Source organism: Heterodontus francisci, chromosome 29 (genome assembly GCF_036365525.1).
Source record: "Heterodontus francisci isolate sHetFra1 chromosome 29, sHetFra1.hap1, whole genome shotgun sequence".
Lineage (NCBI taxonomy): Eukaryota > Metazoa > Chordata > Chondrichthyes > Heterodontiformes > Heterodontidae > Heterodontus > Heterodontus francisci.
This window is the reverse complement of record NC_090399.1, coordinates 29,074,786-29,088,932: the sequence shown is the minus strand read 5'-3', so window position 1 is coordinate 29,088,932 and position 14,147 is coordinate 29,074,786. Positions and strand designations below refer to the sequence as shown.

Here is a 14,147-nt window from a genome sequence, read left to right as displayed (position 1 = left end):
AGTCCGTAGTTCTCTTGGTGTACTTTTATCCAAGTTTTAATTCTCTCTGTCTCTGCTTCCTGACGATTTGCGATATTCTTGAGGTTTATTTAATTTAATTTTACAGGAGTTTCTGGAGCAGTTGTCACGAGTTTGTTTCTCTACACAGATCATCCAAAAACTATCAAGACATTGTCACTCGGATGGACCCGCTCCGACCTGAAGTGACATTTGGACCATCCACACCACATGTGACTGAGACGGGCGCCCAGCAGTTTACAGCTGGCAGGTACATAGTGTGGAATTATGGGATGGTCCTGTTAGTGACCTTTGACCCCACAGATGTTCAGCAGTGCTGTGTTTTCTCATCGTCATTCCGACCCGGACAGAAGAATGGAAAGAGTTTCTCAGTGAAAGTGTGGGTGAAAGTGTGGAGATGGGACATGTTGTCCGCATTGTAAAATGACACCTGTCCGACCTCATAGTCCAGGAACACTCCGATCTTCCGGGGATTCACACTCAGGGGAAGGGGAGTCACTGACGGGGTGGTGCGGGCAACATAGCCTCTTCCAGGCAGCAGCCACACGATCCAGTATCCAAACTCAGGTCTCAGGTAGATTCTCCCTTTCCTCTTGGCAGATTCTCGGGCCACTCCCAGACCCCACCATGTCTTGTTCTCCACCTCCACTTCCCAGTAATGTCTCCCTGATGTGAATCCCTCTGACCCCAGGACACAGGCATAGCGATCAAACCTCTCCGGGGTGTCAGGAAGCTCCTGCCGTTTGTCTCCGAGTCTCACACTGGTCCGGTCCTCAGACACGACGAGCTGGGGATGGGCTGTGTTTACATCGAGAGTCAGAGAGGCTGGAACTGGAGCAAGTTAAAATAACACCGTCAGTGATTTAATTTGAATGATTTATTTGAAAAAAAAACTTTCCCTTTTAAAATGTGACCATTCAGGGGCTTGCCGGGAACTCCAGTGTTTCCAAAGGGCTCCAAGGTTGTGTTATTGGAATCTGCTCTGACCCGGGGGTTTACCCTCCTGGGATCACTCTGACTCTGTGATCCCGATCAGGAACTCTGTGACCCCCCCCAGTCTCCTGCTGTTCTCAGTATCTGCAGAGTCACCTCTCCGGAAACTTAGAAATCCACAAGGAATCGACTGCAGAGGCTACAGTGTCACTTGGAAATGGATAGACACCAGAAAGAAAGAGAGTAGAGAAAACAGGGTAAAATAAGCAAAAGAAGCGAAACTGCTGCAGAGGGGAAGAGAGAACCAGGAGGAGGAGGGAAATTAACATTAAAATAACATCTCAGGAGAGAAAAAGAGATTCGGCAGAAGAGAGGAAATGAGATCCACAAGGGGAAGAGAGAGAGAGAGAAAGAAAACAAGGAGAGAAAAAAATAGAAAAATAGAAGCAAGAGAATGAGAGAAATGGACAAAGAGGATACAACCACAACTCAATCTGTCCAACAACCTGACCAGGATCACAACAAACACTGAAACAACCGGGTAGTCCCCAGATTCAGAGACACAACATGAAACAAGCAGCCTGGACACAGCAAACCCACATCATTATATCCAGAAATCTCAATAGACTCTAACACACAATCAGACAAAACCAAACTGTTCTTCATTAAAGTACAGGTGGAAGAGACATTTCTACAGAACACTCTCCTCACTGCCCTCAGAAAACAGCAAGTTTATGAGTGAGAGAGTTTATGAGTTTACAGCTAGATAAGGTGGTTAGGAAGGCATATGGGATACTTGCCTTTATTAGCTGAAATGTGGAATGTAAGAGAAGGGAGGTTATGATGGAGCTGTATAAAATGCTAGTTAGGCCACAGCTGGAGTACTGTGTACAGTTCTGGGCATGACGCTATAGGAAGGATGTGATTGCACTGGAGAGGGTGCAAAGGAGATTCACCAGGATGTTGCGTGGACTAGAACATTTCAGCTATGAAGAGAGACTGAAAAGGCTAGGGTTGTTTTCCTTAGAGCAGAGAAGCATGAAGTGGGGACATGATTGACATGGGGACAATACAAAATTCTGGGAAGCAATGATAGGTTAGATAGGAAGAAACTTTTTCCTTTAGTGGGGGCGGGGATCAATAACCAGGGGACATAGATTTAAGATACAGGGCAGGAGGTTTAGAGGGGATTTGAGGGGAAAAAATTCACTCAGAGGGTAGTTGGAATTTGGAACACACTGTCTGAAGAGGTGGTAGAGGCAGGAACCTTCACAACATTTAAGAAGTATTTAGATGAGCACTTGAAACACCATAGCATACAAGGCTACGGGCCAAGTGCTGGAAAATGGGATTAGAATAGTTAGGTGCTTGATGGTCGGCACAGACACGATGGGCCGAAGGGCCTGTTTGTGTGCTGTATAACTCTAAGACTCTATGAGTGAAATAAAAACAAGAAATGCTAGAAATACTCAGCAGGTCTGGCAGCATCTGTGGAGAGAGAAGCAGAGTTAACGTTTCAGGTCAGTGATGCTTCGTTAGAACAGTTCTGATGAAGGGTCACTGACCTGAAACGTTAACTCTGCTTCTCTCTCCACAGATGCTGCCAGACCTGCTGAGCTTTTCCAGCACTTTCTGTTTTTATTTCAGATTTCCAGCATCTGCGGTAGTTTGCTTTTATTTAAGTTTATGAGTGAGTGGTTGGGACAAAAGCTAAAGTCATCCTCCTCAACCAAGAGCAGAGATTAGTCATATTAATCAGCAGGAAAGTTCCCATACTCTGGAGATAGATATTCCTGGAGAAGGAGGCCGACCCACACTAACGAAATTTGAAAAAGAGCAGAACCAAAATTGATGCTTAAGTTATATGTCCAGGATGAGAATTCCCTACATGAACATTCCTCACACTTTCTCTGTGACCCGCACAGGAACCATGAGTGGAGACATAAATTGTTCTTTTCACTCCCAACGGACCAGCTCCCACTGGACATGAGGACAAACAGCTGGAGCAATCCGAGATCAAAGTAGTGCCCTGGGCCTACAGGATGTATGACAGGCCTACACCCCAATGTGAAGGAATTGACTTTCCACATGAACCTACAGAAGACAGACTCCCGGATAGAATATTCCTTCCTGAAGCAGCATCGCCTTTCCCACCTAAACTGTTGTAAAATGTGATCAACAGGATTTGTACCAATTATCATCCACTCAGACCTCAGAGCTTCAAACCTGTCCTCTTACATGCCTCAGAGTTCCTGCCAACCTCTAGGTGAAGCTCGTCTCCTCACAGATACCCGAGGATGAAAAATGCACGACAGAATGAGGACAAACACAACAGGTGAGGCCACACTACCAAGTTTTACAAAGCTATAATCGCAAAACTTTCTCCCCCCCGAGTAAATCTCGTACACTATGTACTTGAGACAATGAACAGTAAGATTATCCCCATGTGCTCCGAATACACACCCTTAATACTGAGTATAAAATATTGGCCAAGACCCTGATCGCTGGACTAGACATGGATATCAGTGATCATTTAATCTGAGGACTGACAGCCGTTTTAGGATCTTCCCATCTGGGTGTATAGATCAGGAAGAGTAATATAAGAGTTTTACCGGGGTTAATGACGTCTATCATTTCTCTCCAGGCTGTGTACTGTAAAGGGCGATTGAAATATCCGATCGACAGCTCGTCATCTGCTGATGATGGTTCATTATAGTCCCCTCTGCTTCTGTAAATATTAAACAATTGAGGTTATAAATTGACCGTAATAACTTAGCTGAATTATTTTACTAAATTGTACAGATTTCAGTAAACTGTTGTCCTACCTCCTCTTCTGACAAGTTTCCTCCTGAAATAAATAAAACACACATCTGAGTTGACAGAGATCGACCAGTTATATCCGGACAGCAGAAATTAGACCCACATTGTTACAGGCTGCTGCTAATGACGAATTTGCAGTGAATGAAAAAAATAATTTCTGACATGTAACAAGCATGCAGACATTCAGCTCTCGATAGGGTTAATCTACACCATTTCATTTCAGTAATGTGTTTCTGTGGCAAAGATACTTCCTTTGTGTTTTTCTTTGTGTTTTTCTTTGTGCTGTTCACTGCTGCTGCGGCTAGTTAACTTTGAACATTCTCCCTTCCTGTAAATCTGATTGTCATAGAGAAACTACAGAGAAAAAGAGGGTATATTTAGAGTCATAGTGTTTTACAACACAGAAACAGGCCCTTCAGTCCATCGTGTCTGTGCTGGCCATCAAGCACCTAACTATTCTAATTCCATTTTCCAGCACTTGGCCCGTAGCCCTGTATGCTATAGTGTTCATCTAAATACTTCTTAAATGTTGTGAGGGTTCCTGCCTCTACCACCTCTTCAGGCAGTGCATTCCAAATTCCAACCGCCCTCTGAGTGAAATTTTTTCCTTAAATCCCCTCTAAACCTCCTGCCTCTTATCTTAAATCTATGCCCCCTGGTTGTTGGCCCCTCCACTAAGGAAAAAACGTTTCTTCCTATCCTATCAATGGCCCTCATAACTTTGTATACCTCAATCATGTCCCCCCTCAGCCTTCTCTATTGAGTCTCTCTTCATAGCTGAAATTAGATTAGAGATACAGCACTGAAACAGGCCCTTCGGCCCACCGAGTCTGTGCCGAACATCAACCACCCATCTATACTAATCCTACGCTAATCCCATATTCCTACCAAACATCCCCACCTGTCCCTATATTTCCCTACCACCTACCTATACTAGTGACAATTTATAATGGCCAATTTACCTATCAACTTGCAAGTCTTTTGGCTTGTGGGAGGAAACCGGAGCACCCGGAGAAAACCCACGCAGACACAGGGAGAACTTGCAAACTCCACACAGGCAGTACCCGGAATCGAACCCGGGTCCCTGGAGCTGTGAGGCTGCGGTGCTAACCACTGCACCACTGTGCCGCACTGTGCTCCAGTCCAGGCAACATCCTGGTGAATCTCCTCTGCACCCTTTCCAGTGCAATCACATCCTTCCTATAGTGTGGTGCCCAGAACTGTACACAGTACCCCAGCTGTGGCCTAACTAGTGATTTATACAGCTCCATCATAACCTCCCTGCTCTTATATTCTTTGCCTCGGCTAATAAAGGCAAGTATCCCATATGCCTTCCTAACCACCTTATCTACCTGTGCTGCTGCCTTCAGTGATCTATGGACAAGTACACCAAGGTTCCTCTGACCCTCTGTACTTCCGAGAGTCCTACCATCCATTGTGTATTCCCTTGGCTTGTTAGTCCTCCTAAAATGCATTACCTCATACTTCTCAGGATTAAATTCCATTTGCCACTGCTCCGCCCATCTTACCAGCCCATCTATATCGTCCTGTAATCTAAGGCTTTCCTCCTCACCACCAATTTTCGTGTCATCTGCGAACTTACTGATCATACCTCCTATATTCACGTCTAACTCATTCATGTACACTACAAACAGCAAGGGTTACAGCACCAATCCCTGTGGTACACCACTGGTCACAGGCTTCCATTCGCAAAAACAACCCTTGACCATTACCCTCTGCCTCCTACCACTAATCCAATTTTGGATCCAATTTGCCAAATTGCTGTGAATCCCATGGGCTCTTACCTTCTTAACCAATCTCCAATGTGGGACCTTATCAAAAGCCTTACTGAAGTCCATGTAGACTACATCAACTGCTTTACCCTCATCTACACATCTAGTCTCTTCCTTGAAAAATTTAACCAAGTTAGTTAGACACGATCTCTCCCTGACAAAACCATGCTGACTATCGCTGATTAATCTCTGCCTCTCTAAGTGGAGATTAATCCTGTCCCTCAGAATTTTTTCCAATAGTTTCCCTACCACTGATGTTAGACTCACCGGCCTGTAGTTACCTGGTTTATCCCTGCTAGCCTTCTTGAATAATGGTACCACATTCACTGTCCTCCAGTCCTCTGGTACCTGTCCTCTGGCCAGAGAGGATTTGAAAATGTGTCAGAGCCTCTGCTATCTCCTCCCTTGCTTCACATAACAGCCTGGGATACATCTCATCTGGGCCTGGGGATTTATGCACTTTTAAGCCCGCTAAAACAGCTAGTACTTCCTCCCTTTCAATGATAATATGTTCAAGTATATCACAATCCTCATCCTTGATCTCTACACCAACATCGTCCTTCTCCATAGTGAAAACAGATGAAAATTAATCATTTAAAACCTCACCTATGTCCTCCGGCTCCACACACAGATTGCCACTTTGGTCATTAATGGGCCCTACTCTTCCCCTGGTTATCCTCTTGCCCTTAATATACTTATAAAATGCCTTAGGATTTTCCTTTATCTTGCCCGCCACTGTTTTTTCATGTCCCCTCTTGGCTGTCCTAATTACTTTTTTAAGTACCCTCCCCCCCACCCCCCCTACACTTTCTATACTCCTCTAGTGCCTCCGCTGTTTTCAGTGCTCTGAATCTGTCATAAGCCTTCTTTTTTTCCCTGATCCAATCCTCTATATCCCTTGACATCCAGGGTTCCCTGGACTCGTTGGTCCTACCCTTCACCTTAACGAGTACATGTGAGCTCCGAACTCTCACTACTTCCTTTTTGAATGACTCCCACTGATCTGATGTAGACTTTCCTACAAGTAACTACTCCCAGTCTACTTTGGCCAGATCCTGTTTTATCATATTGAAATCGGCCTTTCCCCAATTCAGTACCTTTAGTTCTGGTCCATCTTTGTCCTTTTCCATAACTACCTTAAATCTTACAGAGTTATGGTCACTATCCCCGAAATGCTCCCCGACTGGCCCTTCTACCACTTGTCTGGCTTCATTCCCTAGGATTAGGTCCAGTACTGCTCCTCCTCTTGTAGGACTTTCTACGTACTGACTCAAAAAGCTCTCCTGTATGCATTTTAAGAATTCCGCCCCCTTTGCACTAAGACTATCCCAGTTAATATTGGGGAAGTTGAAATCCCCAACTATTATTACCCTATTATTTTTACACCTCTCTGAGATTTGCCTACATATCTGCTCCTCTGTCTGAAAAGCAGATAGCAGTAATTTTATTAAACATTATTAATATCCTCGTATAGCAAGAGGATGCAGATGAAAAATTAGATTTTTGATGTCGGGTTCTGGAAATTGTCTCATTGACTCTCCTCATCATACCAGAGACACTCACACACTCTCATACAATGTAACTGGAATGTAATGTGACTTCCAGGTGAGAATTAAACTCTGGGCACCACAGAAATAACTGCAAACTAAGTATTCAGATCATGGCAACACGTTCCCGGATTCTGCAGACAGTGTGAGACGATTTGTTCAGTTACAATAGCACATCCTCCCAGAAGTGACAAAAAAATCAGTTTAAATCAGTTTTGATTTTTTCAGCATTTATTTCAACAGTGTCTTCAGTTATTTTGTAACTAACCCGCAATATAATCCTCACCTGAAGAAATATCAGCCCGTCTTGTTGTTCCATCTGTTTCTGCAACTTTGCAAGATCCTTCTCAATAGAATTTAAATTCTTTTGAATTTCTCGAAGGTTTTTCTCCATTGTATCGAGAATCCTCTCCTCTTGTTCCCTGAGATCTCTGATTAAACGCTGCTCTTTCTCAGTGAGAATCTGATGCATTTTAGTGAACTCGGACGTGATGCGGGTTTGCAGACTGCTCGACTGTTTCTACCAAATGAAATGTGAAAAATAATCATGTGCACTGTTAAAGAGAACAAAACTAACTGAGATCCCAGAAAATCTGAAAATCAACTTACCCTAACTTTGGAAATCCGCTGTTTCTGTTTCAATTCAGTCTGTAGAAACACCAATTTGTTCTCTGTCAGAGACTCAAAAGAAGATTTCAGTTGCTCCTGGGATAGGAATAAAAAAAATCACAAAATGGAATGACCACTCTCTGCTTCTGTCTCTGATCTGCTGTAAGCTGTGGAAAAGATTTGGAAACTTGGGACTTCTCTTCAGCCATATCAGGATCCAGATCTTCTCTGAAACTTGCTTCACATTCTTCAGCTTCTCTCTACATCAGGACCATGCTTCTGCTCTGGACTACATTGACTCGACTGTAAGAACAAGATTCTGTCTCGGGTCTGCTCCTGTTTCGTTATAAGTTAAAGCAACTTTGATCAGTTCACAGCTCTTTCCTCACCACTCCTGTGACTGAGAGACTTGGCTCTCCCACTGACCCTGTGAACGGTCACGGGTTATACTGGTTTTTCAGCTTCTATCTGCTTCTGGCCAGAAGCTCATGCCCCTGGGCCGAATTACAAACCTCTGCTGCTTCTGAATTTTAATGTGTTCTCCACCTTCGCCATCATCTTTATCCTGCAACCGGCTCTGTACATCCCAACATCCTCATTCCCACCAAAATGCCTCCATGAGTGTGTCATCGGGTACTTTATCCTCAAATAGCTTGTGGACTTCAATCATGACACCTGTCTGTGAACTCGAACAACAGTTCATCGATGCTGACTCTATCCTATCGACATCATTGTTATCCCACTATGAGACTTCTGACTTCATCTCTGGACTCCTTCCTATTATCTCCTATCTATTTGTAATTTCCCATTTACTGTCAGAGTTTTAGCTATGCTATTTTTTATGTCACTGGGCCTATGTAACTTAAGCTTTCCCTGTATACATTCGTGTGTGCATTTTGGCTGTTGCTCCGGACCTTCTATTTCCATTCTACTAGAGCCTTCTATTCTATCATCATGCCTCTTTTCACTTCTCCCCTCTCAAGTGGTCTGCCCTCCCAGTTCCCTTTTTCAAGCCTTCAGTACTCTTCGAACTTCCTGCCCTCTTGCTGGCATCCCGGGTTTGACGCCCTCTTAGATAATTCTACAGCATCCCTCTATGTCTCTTTTGGCATCCTCTGACAGGTTCATTGTTGCACATGGTGCTGGCACATTAAGAGCAGCAACCTTAATTGCCCCATCGTACCATCTCACGGAACTTCCCACCCAGCGTGTCTGCTGGGGGATAACCTTGTCAATATCCTTCCCAGCTAACTCACCACTCCCAGTGCTGACCCTGTGGACTCTGCCAGTGGATCAGTTCTCATCGTTCCTCTCTGCATCACCCCGCAGAATATCCATTCACTTGTGAACAAGGTCCTTGCCATCCATAATCCTATTGTGGATGACTGCATCGATGAATTTCTTTGTTGGAAACCTGGCGGAGGGGTGAAGACACCTTCCTAAATGAAGCCACCCCACCTAGAGAAACCTTCCACCACTTGCCCCATCAAGACCATTACAGTGGCAGTGTGATGCTTATCACCAAGGCACACTTTGGCCTGACCCCCCTACTCCTCTGGCACATTCCCCTCCTTTAAGCATCTCACCTTGTTCCAATACCTCACATCTTATTCAAAATCCTCATTCTCTACCATGCAGCCAAGTGCAATACAAATGTTCTCACTGTGATTTCTTTACCGCTTTGCTGTCTCAGCCTTTTCACCAAATGAATTCTCATCCTCAGTGATTTCAACTGTCAGAATTGATCATATTCTCTCTCCTCTGAGTTCACTCATTTTTATTTGCTCATGGGATGAGGGCATCGCTGGGTAAGCTAGCATTTATGCCCATCCCTAATTGCCCTTGAGAAGGTGGTGGTGAGCTGCATTATTGAACTGCATGCAGTCTATGTAGGTACGCCCACAGTACCTGTTAGGGAGGGAGTTCCAGGATTTTGACCCAGCAACAGTGAAGGAACACTGATATAGTTCGAAGTCAGGATGGTGTGTGGCTTGGAGGGGCACTTGCAGTTGGTGGTGTTTCCATGCATCTGCTGCCCTTGTCCTTCTAGGTGGTAGAGGCTGTGGGTTTGGAAGGTGCTGTCTAAGGATCCTTGGTGCATTGCTGCAGTTCGTCTTTAGAAGGTACACACTGTTGCCACTGTGTGTCAGTGGTGGAGGGAGTGAATATTTGTAGATGGGGTGCCAATCAAGCAGGCTGCTTTGTCCTGGATGATGTCGAGCTTTTTGAGTGTTGTTGGAGCTGCACTCATTCTGGAAAGTGGAGAGTATTCCATCACACTCCTGACTTGTGCATTGTAGATAGTGGATAGGATTTGGGGAGTCAAGAGGTGAGTTACCCGCTGCAGGATTCCTAGCCTCTGACCTGCTCTTGTAGTCATGGTATTTATATGGCTAGTCCAGTTCAGTTTCTGGTCAATGGTAACCCCTGGGATATTGACAGTGGCTGATTCAGCGATCATAATGCTGTTTAATGTCAAGGAGAGATGGTTAAATGCTCTTTTGTCGGAGATGGTCATTGCCTGGCACTTGTGGCGTGAATGTTACTTGCCACTTTTCAGCCCAAGCCTGGATAGTGTCTAAGTCTTGCTGCATTTCTATATGGACAGCTTCAGTATCTGAGGAGTCGTGAATGGTGCTGAACATTGTGCAATCATCAGCGAACATCCCCACTTCTGACCTTATGATTGAAGGAAGGTGATTGATGAGGCAGCTGAAGATGGTTGGGCCTGGGACACTACCCTGAGGAACTCCTGTAGTGATGTCCTGAAGCTGAGATAATTGACCTCCAACAACCACAACCATCTTACTTTGCATTAGGTACGACTCCAACCAGTAGAGTGTTTCCCCCCTGATTCCCATTGACTCCAGTTTTGCTCAGGCTCCTTGATGCCATACACCCCCACCCCGACTGTTGCTAAATTATCAGACTGCTTATCTGCCACATAGTACTGGATGAGCAGAAGTTTCCTCCAAATAAATATTGGAAAGACTCAAGCCATTGTCTTTGGCTCCACTTTAAACTCCATTCCCTTGCTACTGACTCCATCACTCTACCTGCCAACCGTCTGAAACTAAGCCAGATTGTTCACAGCCTTGGTGTCATTTGACCCTGAGATGAACTTCCAACCACATATCTGCTCTATTAGTAAGGCCACCTAATTCCACCTTCACAACATCGTCCCATTTTGCCCGTCTCAGCTCCACTGTCGAGACCTTCATTCATGACTTGTTACATTTGAATTGACTATTCCAACACATTCCTAGCTGGCCTCCCTCCATAAAACTTGAGGTCATACAAAATTCTGCAGATTGCATCCTTACTCGAACCAGCTCCCGTTCACCTGTCACCCACTGTGCTCGCTGACCTATATTGGCTCCCAGTCAAGCAACGCTTTGATATTAAAGCTCTCATCCTTGTTTTCAAATTCTCCATGGCCTCGCCCCTCCATATCTTTGTCATCTCCTGCAGATCTACAACCCTCTGAGATATATGTACTCACCTAATTGTGGCCTCTTGAGCATCTCTGACTTTAATTACTCCACCATTGGAGGCCGAACCTTCAGGCTCCTTGGCCCGAAGATCTGGAATTCCCTCCTTGAATGTCTCCGACTTACTATCTCTCTTTCTTCTTTTAATACCCTCCTTAAGATAAAGCCCTCTATGAACAAGCTGTTGGCCGTCTGCCCTGTTATCGCTTTATGTGACCCGGTGTCTCATTTTGCTTTAAAGCGTCTTGAGACGTTTTATTACATTAAAGGCACAATATAAGTTGTTTTTGTTGTTGTAGACTATGGAAAATATGATAAAGTAAATCTGTTTCACTTTACCTTGTAGATTTCAACAGCTTCTTTAATCGGTATGAAGTTGTGAGATTTGTGTTCCCGCGCATCTCTACAAGTGTAACAGATCAGTTTCTTGTCAGTTTCACAAAACAGCTTCAGTTCTTCCTGATGTTCCTCACACTGAAGTTTACTTTCCTTCTCTTTCGGATTCAGGTTTAATTTCCGAGCTCTCTCCGCCAGACTCGCTAAGGCCCGACTGATCCTCAAGTTTCTGTCCGGAAATTCCTCTCTGCAGACCGGGCAGGAGTTTCTCTCCTCCTTTTCCCAATACCGTGTGACACAGGAGCGGCAGAAGTTGTGTCCACACTCCAGTGAAACCGGATCGGTGAAAAATTCAAGACAAATGGGACATTTAACATCAACGGTCCAACTCTCGGGCTGCTGTCTGGAAGTCATGTTCACACTCAGCACTTCCTGATTCAAACCGATGTCAGTTTCGATATCCATGTGTTTCCAAACATTCGGTTCAGCGATTTCCCGACCAGGGAAACTTCAGCATTCAAATTAATTTCCTCCTTTAAACTCTAGTTCTATCCCGTCAACAGGTGTCGCTGCAGGACAATATTTCGCAAACCAAGTACTTTTATTACCTTTCTGTGAAAGATCTGCAGAAGATAAAACCGTGCATTTGCTTTCAGCGAAGAGCCGTATTAAACCGATTCAAGCCGTGCATCAGTTTAATATTGCATGGAGCCGGGAAACACACCCCACAGGTGTTGAAATAATTAATCTCAAATGTTTCTTGAATGTCAGAAACTATCTGATATCGCTGGATTTGTTAAAATATTTAACTGCACCAAGCTCCAAACTTTTAAATGATTTCATGACAGTTAATTTATAAGATATAACTTTTTGGAGCAGTTATGTTGCTCAGCATGTTGGGCGCGGGTTTTCGATTTGGAGGCACCTCTGGTCATATTTCAGGCCTGGACAATGTGAAAGCGAGAGGAGGGTGAACTGACCGGAATCTTAGTGAATTCATGGGCAGGAGGGCGGATGGGGTGAGGTGTGAGATAGACTGCTCCCTGCTTGAGGAATATTCTCAAGGCAGCTGAAGGTGCGCGGGCACGGCGACGATACAAAAGCGCTTGTACAGACCTCTCACAATCAGATTCCCCCAAACCTCTCTCTTTATCCTTCTAGATTGTTGCTGTGTGTTTCCCACAGCTGGAGCTGTACAGTATCTGTTATCCGTGCAGATGTTGGTGTCTGCTTCCTACAGCTGGATCTGTGCAGTCTCTGTTATCTGTGCAGATGTTGGTGTCTGCTTCCTACAACTGGATCTGAACAGCCTCTGTTATCTGTGCAGATGTTGGTGTCTGCTTCCGAAAACTGGATCTGTACAGCCTCTGTTATCTGTGCAGATGTTGGTGTCTGCTTCCTACAACTGGATCTGTGCAGCCGCTGTTATCTGTGCAGATGTTGGTGTCTGCTTCCTACAACTGGATCTGTGCAGTCTCTGTTATCTGTGCAGATGTTGGTGTCTGCTTCCTACAACTGGATCTGTACAGCCTATGTTATCTGTGCAGATGTTGGTGTCTGCTTCCGAAAACTGGTCCTGTACAGCCTCTGTTATCTGTGCAGATGTTGGTGTCTGCTTCCTACAACTGGATCTGTGCAGCCGCTGTTATCTGTGCAGATGTTGGTGTCTGCTTCCTACAACTGGATCTGTGCAGTCTCTGTTATCTGTGCAGATGTTGGTGTCTGCTTCCTACAACTGGATCTGTACAGCCTCTGTTATCTGTGCAGATGTTGGTGTCTGCTTCCGAAAATTGGTCCTGTACAGCCTCTGTTATCTGTGCAGATGTTGGTGTCTGCTTCCTACAACTGGATCTGTGCAGCCTCTGTTATCTGTGCAGATGTTGGTGTCTGCTTCCGACAACTGGATCTGTACAGCCTCTGTTATCCGTGCAGATGTTGGTGTCTGCTTCCTACAACTGGATCTATGCAGTCTCTGTTATCTGTGCAAATGTTGATGTCTGCTTCCTACAACTGGATCTGTACAGCCTCTGTTATCTGTGCAGATGTTGGTGTCTGCTTCCTACAACTGGATCTGTGCTGCCTCTGTTATCCATGCAGATGTTGGTGTCTGCTTCCGAAAACTGGATCTGTACAGCCTCTGTTATCTGTGCAGATGTTGGTGTCTGCTTCCTACAACTGGATCTGTGCAGCCGCGGTTATCTGTGCAGATGTTGGTGTCTGCTTCCTACAACTGGATCTGTGCAGTCTCTGTTATCTGTGCAGATGTTGGTGTCTGCTTCCTACAACTGGATCTGTACAGCCTCTGTTATCTGTGCAGATGTTGGTGTCTGCTTCCGAAAACTGGATCTGTACAGCCTCTGTTATCTGTGCAGATGTTGGTGTCTGCTTCCTACAACAAGATCTGTGCAGCCTCTGTTATCTGTGCAGATGTTGGTGTCTGCTTCCGACAACTGGATCTGTACAGCCTCTGTTATCCGTGCAGATGTTGGTGTCTGCTTCCTACAACTGGATCTATGCAGTCTCTGTTATCTGTGCAAATGTTGGTGTCTGCTTCCTACAACTGGATCTGTACAGCCTCTGTTATCTGTGCAGATGTTGGT

The 14,147-nt window shown here is 45.0% G+C and overlaps 1 pseudogene; it reads right to left on the bottom strand.

Annotated features, from left to right (window-relative positions):
- Positions 1-299: 299 nt before the first annotated feature.
- LOC137346220 (nuclear factor 7, ovary-like) lies at positions 300-11,961 on the bottom strand (annotated as a pseudogene).
- Between the last annotated feature and the right edge of the window lie 2,186 nt (positions 11,962-14,147).